The sequence below is a fragment of the Garra rufa genome, chromosome 18, assembly GCF_049309525.1.
Source record: "Garra rufa chromosome 18, GarRuf1.0, whole genome shotgun sequence".
Taxonomy (NCBI): Eukaryota; Metazoa; Chordata; class Actinopteri; order Cypriniformes; family Cyprinidae; genus Garra; species Garra rufa.
The window spans coordinates 8,266,978-8,274,072 of record NC_133378.1 but is presented as its reverse complement, the minus strand read 5'-3'; positions in this window follow the sequence as shown (position 1 = coordinate 8,274,072).

The following is a 7,095-nucleotide window of genomic DNA, read 5'->3' as shown; positions in this document are numbered from 1 at the left end:
AACGATTGTTTTTTGCGAGAAACTGAACAGTATTTATATATTTTGTTTACCTTTGATACACAGCAATGTCCATCTGTCCTGAGCACAAGCTCATCATCCGGCTCGTTACATGTGTACGCGCTCTGGTGTAGTATACGCAAACGCCGAAAGGGGAAATCGGTGAACAGTCTGCAGTCCCGGATGAGTTTGCGCAAGCAAATGTAAACTTTTAGCTTTAAATCGGTTTGAACAATCAGGATAAACGCAAGTAATTACCATTTTGAATAGCCACTATAGCCACAATCTCTGTGCTCTGTGTAAACAATGAGTGTCATATACACGCGACAGATCACTTCCGGTGTTTGCGTATTTTACGCCAGAGCGCGTAAACATGTAACCCACCGGATGCTGAGCTCAGGACAGATGGACATTGTTGTGTATCAAAGGTATGTATCGTCACGAGCCGCAGGGTGTAATTTGGATTTATCTGTGCATGTTTTTTTTTTTACTTTTAAAGGTTTGGTGCCCATCCACTGCCATTAAATGCCTAACAGACTGCAACGGTTTGAGTTAAAAATCTTTGTTTGTGTTCTACTGAAGAAACAAAGTCACCTACATCTTGGATGCCCTTGGGTCCGTTCTTCGTACCTCGCTTACTACATCCAAGATCAAATGACACATCCAAGATCAAATCATCGCGCTAACTATGAGCTCGCTATTCCGGTTCTCCGAACGCACCTGTTGTTGATGATTAGTATAGCTGGATGAAGTTATTTGAGATCACTGGGTGGCTTAAAAGGGGCTACGTATCGATAGTAGAAACATTGATCGGCAGCTCTTTGATTGGTCGGCGAACATGACGAAGGAGCGCGCTCAGTATTTTTCTGCAGCAGAGCAAGAACTCTTGATTGAGGGATTTCAGGAGTTTCAGAGTTTAATTAAAACGCAAGGGAAAACTGCAAAGGCTGGAAAAGCAAGGAGAGAGGGCTGGCAAAAATTAGTGAACAAATTAAATGCGTTAATGCTGCCCATGTTACATGTTTTTTCCTTGATATGTTATTTTATTTATATTTTTATTTTTTATACACTACTGTTCAAAAGTTTGGGGTCAGTAAGACTTGTAATAGTCTTTAAAGAAGTCTCTTATGCTCATCAAGGCTGCATTTATTTGATTAAAAATACAGAAAAAAACAGTAATATTGCAAAATGTTTTTACAACATAAAATAATGTTTTTTTTATATATATATTTTAACATACTTTAAAATAGAATTTATTCCTGTGATGAAAAGCTGAATTTTTATCAGCTGTTACTCCAGTCTTAAGTGTCACATGATCCTCAGAAATCATTCTAATATGCTGATTTATTATTAGAATGATCAATGTTGGATAATATTAACAGTTGTGCTGCCAAATATTTTTTGGAACCTGTGATTTGTTATATATATATATATATATATATATATATAAAACAATGTAAATTATTTATTATTAACTTTTAATAAATTTTTAATTATTAACTTAATACATCCTTGGTGAATAAAATTATTAATTTACTTTACTTATAATACTTTTCTTTTCCCACGTGAGTCAGTCCGCGTCAGTCGTGCTCTTTAACCAATCAGATGTGACCTCGCCATTTCAACCAATCATAACCCGCCAGGAGCGCAGCCTGAATCCTGTTTACATGAAATAAACCTGCTCCAGAGCAGGTTTAAGCTTGCGCACCTGTTGCTATGACAGCAAGTCCCAGATGAGCTTCGAAGAACCGAGCGATCCAAGATCACGCAAAATCGTCAACAATCAAATCCAGCTAACTTAGTTAGCGACGTACGAAGAACGAGCCCCTGGGGGTAAGCAGATAAACATCACATTTTCATTTTTGGGTGAGCTATCCCTTTAACAACATAACATCTCATTATTACAAGTAAAGGTGTCGGTTTAACAAGAAAAAGTTGTAATTTTAATGACATAACATTACGAGAAAGATGTTGTTTTAATGAGAAAAAGATGTAGTTTTAACAACATATCTCTTTATTATGAGAAAAGATGTCGGTTTAACGAGAAAACGCCGTTTTAAAGAAAAAACATCTTGTTATTAAGAGAAAAGATGTTGTTTTAACGGCATAACATCTCGTTATTATGAGAAAAGATGTCATTTTAATGACAACATCTCGTTATTAGGCTACAACAAAAGATGTCGGTTTAACAAGAAAAGAGATGTCATTTTAACGACAACATTGTGAGAAATTATGTAATTTTAACGACATATCATCTCATTATTACGAGAAAAGATGTCAGTTTAACGAGTAAAAGATGTTGTTTTAACAACATAACATTATGAGAAAAGATGTCGTTTTAACGACATAAAATCTCATTACGAGAAAAGATGTAGTTTTAACAACATAACATTATGAGAAAAGATGTCATTTTAATGACAACATCTCATTATTAGGCTACAACAGAAGATGTCGGTTTAACAAGAAAAGAGATGTCATTTTAACGACAACATTGTGAGAAAAGATGTAATTTTAACGACATATCATCTCATTATTACGAGAAAAGATGTCAGTTTAACGAGTAAAAGATGTAGTTTTAACTACATAACATTATGAGAAAAGATGTCGTTTTAACGACATAAAATCTCATTACGAGAAAAGACGTAGTTTTAACAACATAACATCTCGTTGTCGGTTTAACGAGAAAAATATGTCGTTTTAACAACATAACATCTCGTTATTATGAGAAAAGATGCCAGTTTAACAACATTGTCACAGCTGGTGTCCCAAGGATGGCCACCAGGGGACACTGTGATTATGTGTGAGCACATGGCTTGTAGTGTGTTTGTTTGTTTGTTGCTATGTGCTCTCTCCTGTCTGATGTCTAACCCCGCCCATCTTGTTACCTTATTATTGTTTCAGTGGTTCCACCTGTGTCTCCCTCATTACCTGCCCTACTTAGTCTTCCTGTGTTTGCTGTCCTGTGTTGGTTCGTTAGATATATGTTTGTAAGCTAGTAGATGTAGATTTTGTTACTGTTAGCTTGTTCTTGCTGTGCCCCATCCTGGCCAGCCTGATCGTTTTCCCCCTTGAGGTGATTTTTGTTGTTGTTTTATTTTTCTAAATAAAGAGCCTACTTACTGCATTTGAGTCCTCACCTCATCTTTCCAATTGGACCGTGACAGAACGAACCAAACAAAATGAGGACTCAGCAGAGGAAGGGCTCGCACCATTCACCCACCTCTAAGGTCTGCAGTCCACTCTACCAACGCATGCTCCAGCTCGAAGCCTTGAGCTCCCTCCATCAACGGGGAATGGATCTAAGGGAGTTTGCCCTGGATTTTAGGAGTGCTGCAGAGGGGCTGGGCTACAATGACTCTGCTCTGAAAGACTTGCTGAATTATGCCTTTGATGAGCCCATTAGTCACTGGAGGATGTTAGGCTCTGAACATCTGTCTTTTGAGGGGTTTGTGGAGTACCTTGTCTGCAGTGGGAGGCAGTCAGCACTGCAAAAAGAGGAGCTTTCTCATGGGGAGCCTCTTCACGAGACAGCCTCCACAGTGCCCCTCCATATGACGGCTGCCGTTCCAGAACATCCTCAGACTGTGCCGGCCACTGGCAGGTTTTCGGGGTCGTTCTCTGGGCACCCCGGGCTGAGACGCAGTGTGAAGGATTCTCCGCTGATGTCGGTAAGGGCAGCGCTGACCGCTCACTATCCTCCCGAAGCAGCGGTGTCTACTCACTTTCTTCCCGAGGCGGCGGCGCTCACTTACTCTCCTGTGTCTGCTCACTATCCTCCCGAGGCGGCTGTGTCCGCTCACTATCCTCCCGAGGCGGCTGTGTCCGCTCACTATCCTCCCGAGGCGGCGGTGTCCGCTCACTATCCTCCCGAAGCGGCGGTGTCCGCTCACTATGTTCTCGAAGCGGCGGCAACTGCGTGCTTTGTTCCTGAGGCGACGGTGTCTGCTCACAATGATCTCGAAGCGGCGGTGTCCGCTCACTATCCTCCCGAGGCGGCGGTGTTCGCTCACTATCCTCCCGAGGCGGCGGTGTCCGCTCACTATCCTCCCGAAGCGGCGGTGTCCGCTCACTATGTTCTCGAAGCGGCGGCAACTGCGTGCTTTGTTCCTGAGGCGACGGTGTCTGCTCGCGATGATCTCGAAGCGGCGGCGTCCGCTCACTATCCTCCCGAGGCGGCGGTGTCCGCTCACTATCCTCCCGAGGCGGCGGTGTCCGCTCACTATCCTCCCGAAGCGGCGGTGTCCGCTCACTATGTTCTCGAAGCGGCGGCAACTGCGTGCTTTGTTCCTGAGGCGATGGTGTCTGCTCACGATGATCTCGAAGCGGCGGTGTCCGCTCACTATCCTCCCGAGGCGGCGGTGTCCGCTCACTATCCTCCCGAGGCGGCGGTGTCCGCTCACTATGTTCTCGAAGCGGCGGCACCTGCGCGCTTTGTTCCTGAGGCGGCGGTGTCTGCTCACGATGATTTCGAAGCGGCGGTGTCCACTCACTATCCTCCCGAGGCGGCGGTGTCCGCTCACTATGTTCTCGAAGCGGCGGCACCTGCGCGCTTTGTTCCTGAGGCGACGGTGTCTGCTCACGATGATCTCGAAGCGGCGGTGTCCACTCACTATCCTCCCGAGGCGGCGGTGTCCGCTCACTATCCTCCCGAGGTGGCGGTGTCCGCTCACTATGTTCTCGAAGTGGCGGCACCTGCGCGCTTTGTTCCTGAGGCGGCGGTGTCTGCTCACGATGATCTCGAAGCGGCGGTGTCCGCTCACTATCCTCCCGAAGCGGTGGTGTCCACTCACGACGTTCCCGAGGCGGCGGTGTCCGCTCACGATGTTCCCGAGGCGGCGATGTCCGCTCACTATCCTCCCGAAGCGGCGGTGTCCGCTCACTATGTTCCCGAGGTGGCTGTGTCCGCTCACTATCCTCCCGAAGCGGCGGTGTCCGCTCACGATGTTCCCGAGGCGGCGGTGTCCGCTCACGATGTTCCCGAGGTGGCGTCGTCCGCTCACGATGTTCTCGAAGCGGCGGTGTCCGCTCACTATGTTCTCGAAGCGGCGGCAACTGCGCGCTTTGTTCCTGAGGCGACAGTGTCTGCTCACGATGATCTCGAAGCGGCGGTGTCCACTCACTATCCTCCCGAAGCGGCGGTGTCCGCTCACTATCCTCCCGAGGCGGCGGTGTCCGCTCACTATGTTCTCGAAGCGGCGGCACCCGCGCGCTTTGTTCCTGAGGCGGCGGTGTCTGCTCACGATGATCTCGAAGCAGCGGTGTCCACTCACTATCCTCCCGAAGCGGTGGTGTCCGCTCACGATGTTCCCGAGGCGGCGGTGTCCGCTCACGATGTTCCCGAGGCGGCGATGTCCGCTCACTATGTTCTCGAGGCGGCGGCGTCCGCTCACTATCCTCCCGAAGCGGCGGTGTCCGCTCACTATGTTCCCGAGGTGGCTGTGCGGCGAAGCGGCGGCAACTGCGCGCTTTGTTCCTGAGGCGACAGTGTCTGCTCACGATGATCTCGAAGCGGCGGTGTCCACTCACTATCCTCCCGAAGCGGCGGTGTCCGCTCACTATGTTCCCGAGGTGGCTGTGTCCGCTCACTATCCTCCCGAAGCGGCGGTGTCCGCTCACGATGTTCCCGAGGCGGCGGTGTCCGCTCACGATGTTCCCGAGGTGGCGTCGTCCGCTCACGATGTTCTCGAAGCGGCGGTGTCCGCTCACTATGTTCTCGAAGCGGCGGCAACTGCGCGCTTTGTTCCTGAGGCGACAGTGTCTGCTCACGATGATCTCGAAGCGGCGGTGTCCACTCACTATCCTCCCGAAGCGGCGGTGTCCGCTCACTATCCTCCCGAGGCGGCGGTGTCCGCTCACTATGTTCTCGAAGCGGCGGCACCCGCACGCTTTGTTCCTGAGGCGGCGGTGTCTGCTCACGATGATCTCGAAGCAGCGGTGTCCGCTCACTATCCTCCCGAAGCGGTGGTGTCCGCTCACGATGTTCCCGAGGCGGCGGTGTCCGCTCACGATGTTCCCGAGGCGGCGATGTCCGCTCACTATGTTCTCGAGGCGGCGGCGTCCGCTCACTATCCTCCCGAAGCGGCGGTGTCCGCTCACTATGTTCCCGAGGTGGCTGTGCGGCGAAGCGGCGGCAACTGCGCGCTTTGTTCCTGAGGCGACAGTGTCTGCTCACGATGATCTCGAAGCGGCGGTGTCCACTCACTATCCTCCCGAAGCGGCGGTGTCCGCTCACTATGTTCCCGAGGTGGCTGTGTCCGCTCACTATCCTCCCGAAGCGGCGGTGTCCACTCACTATCCTCCCGAAGCGGCGGTGTCCGCTCACTATGTTCTCGAGGCGGAGGCGTCCGCTCACTATCCTCCCGAAGCGGCGGTGTCCGCTCACTATGTTCCCGAGGTGGCTGTGTCCGCTCACTATCCTCCCGAAGCGGCAGTGTCCGCTCACGATGTTCCCGAGGCGGCGGTAACATAACATTTCATTACTACAAGTAAAGGTCTCGTTATTGTGAAAAAAGATGTCATATTAACGGCATAACATCTTGTTATTACAACTAATTTTGGTTTAACAAGAAAAGAAATGTCGTTTTAATGACAACATCTTATTATTACGAGAAAACATGTCAGTTTAACGAGAAAAGAGATGTCGTTTTAACGACAACATTGTGAGAAAAGATGTAATTTTAACAACATAACATCTCATTATTACGAGAAAAGATTACGGTTTAACGAGAAAAAGATGTAATTTTAACAACGTAACATCTCATTACGAGAAAAGATGTCGTTTTAACAACATAACATCTCGTTGTTACGAATAAAGGTGTCGGTTTAACAACATAACATTTCATTACTACAAGTAAAGGTCTCGCTATTGTGAAAAAATATGTAATTTTAAGGACATATCTCGTTATTACGACAAAAAAATTTCGGTTTAAAAAGAAAAGAGATGTCGTTTTAATGACAACATTGCGAGAAAAGATGTAATTTTAATGACATAACATCTTATTATTACAAGAAAAGTCAGTTTACCAAAGAATAAGATGTTGCTTTAAGGACATAACATTATGAGAGAAGATGTCATTTTAATGACATAACATCTTGTTA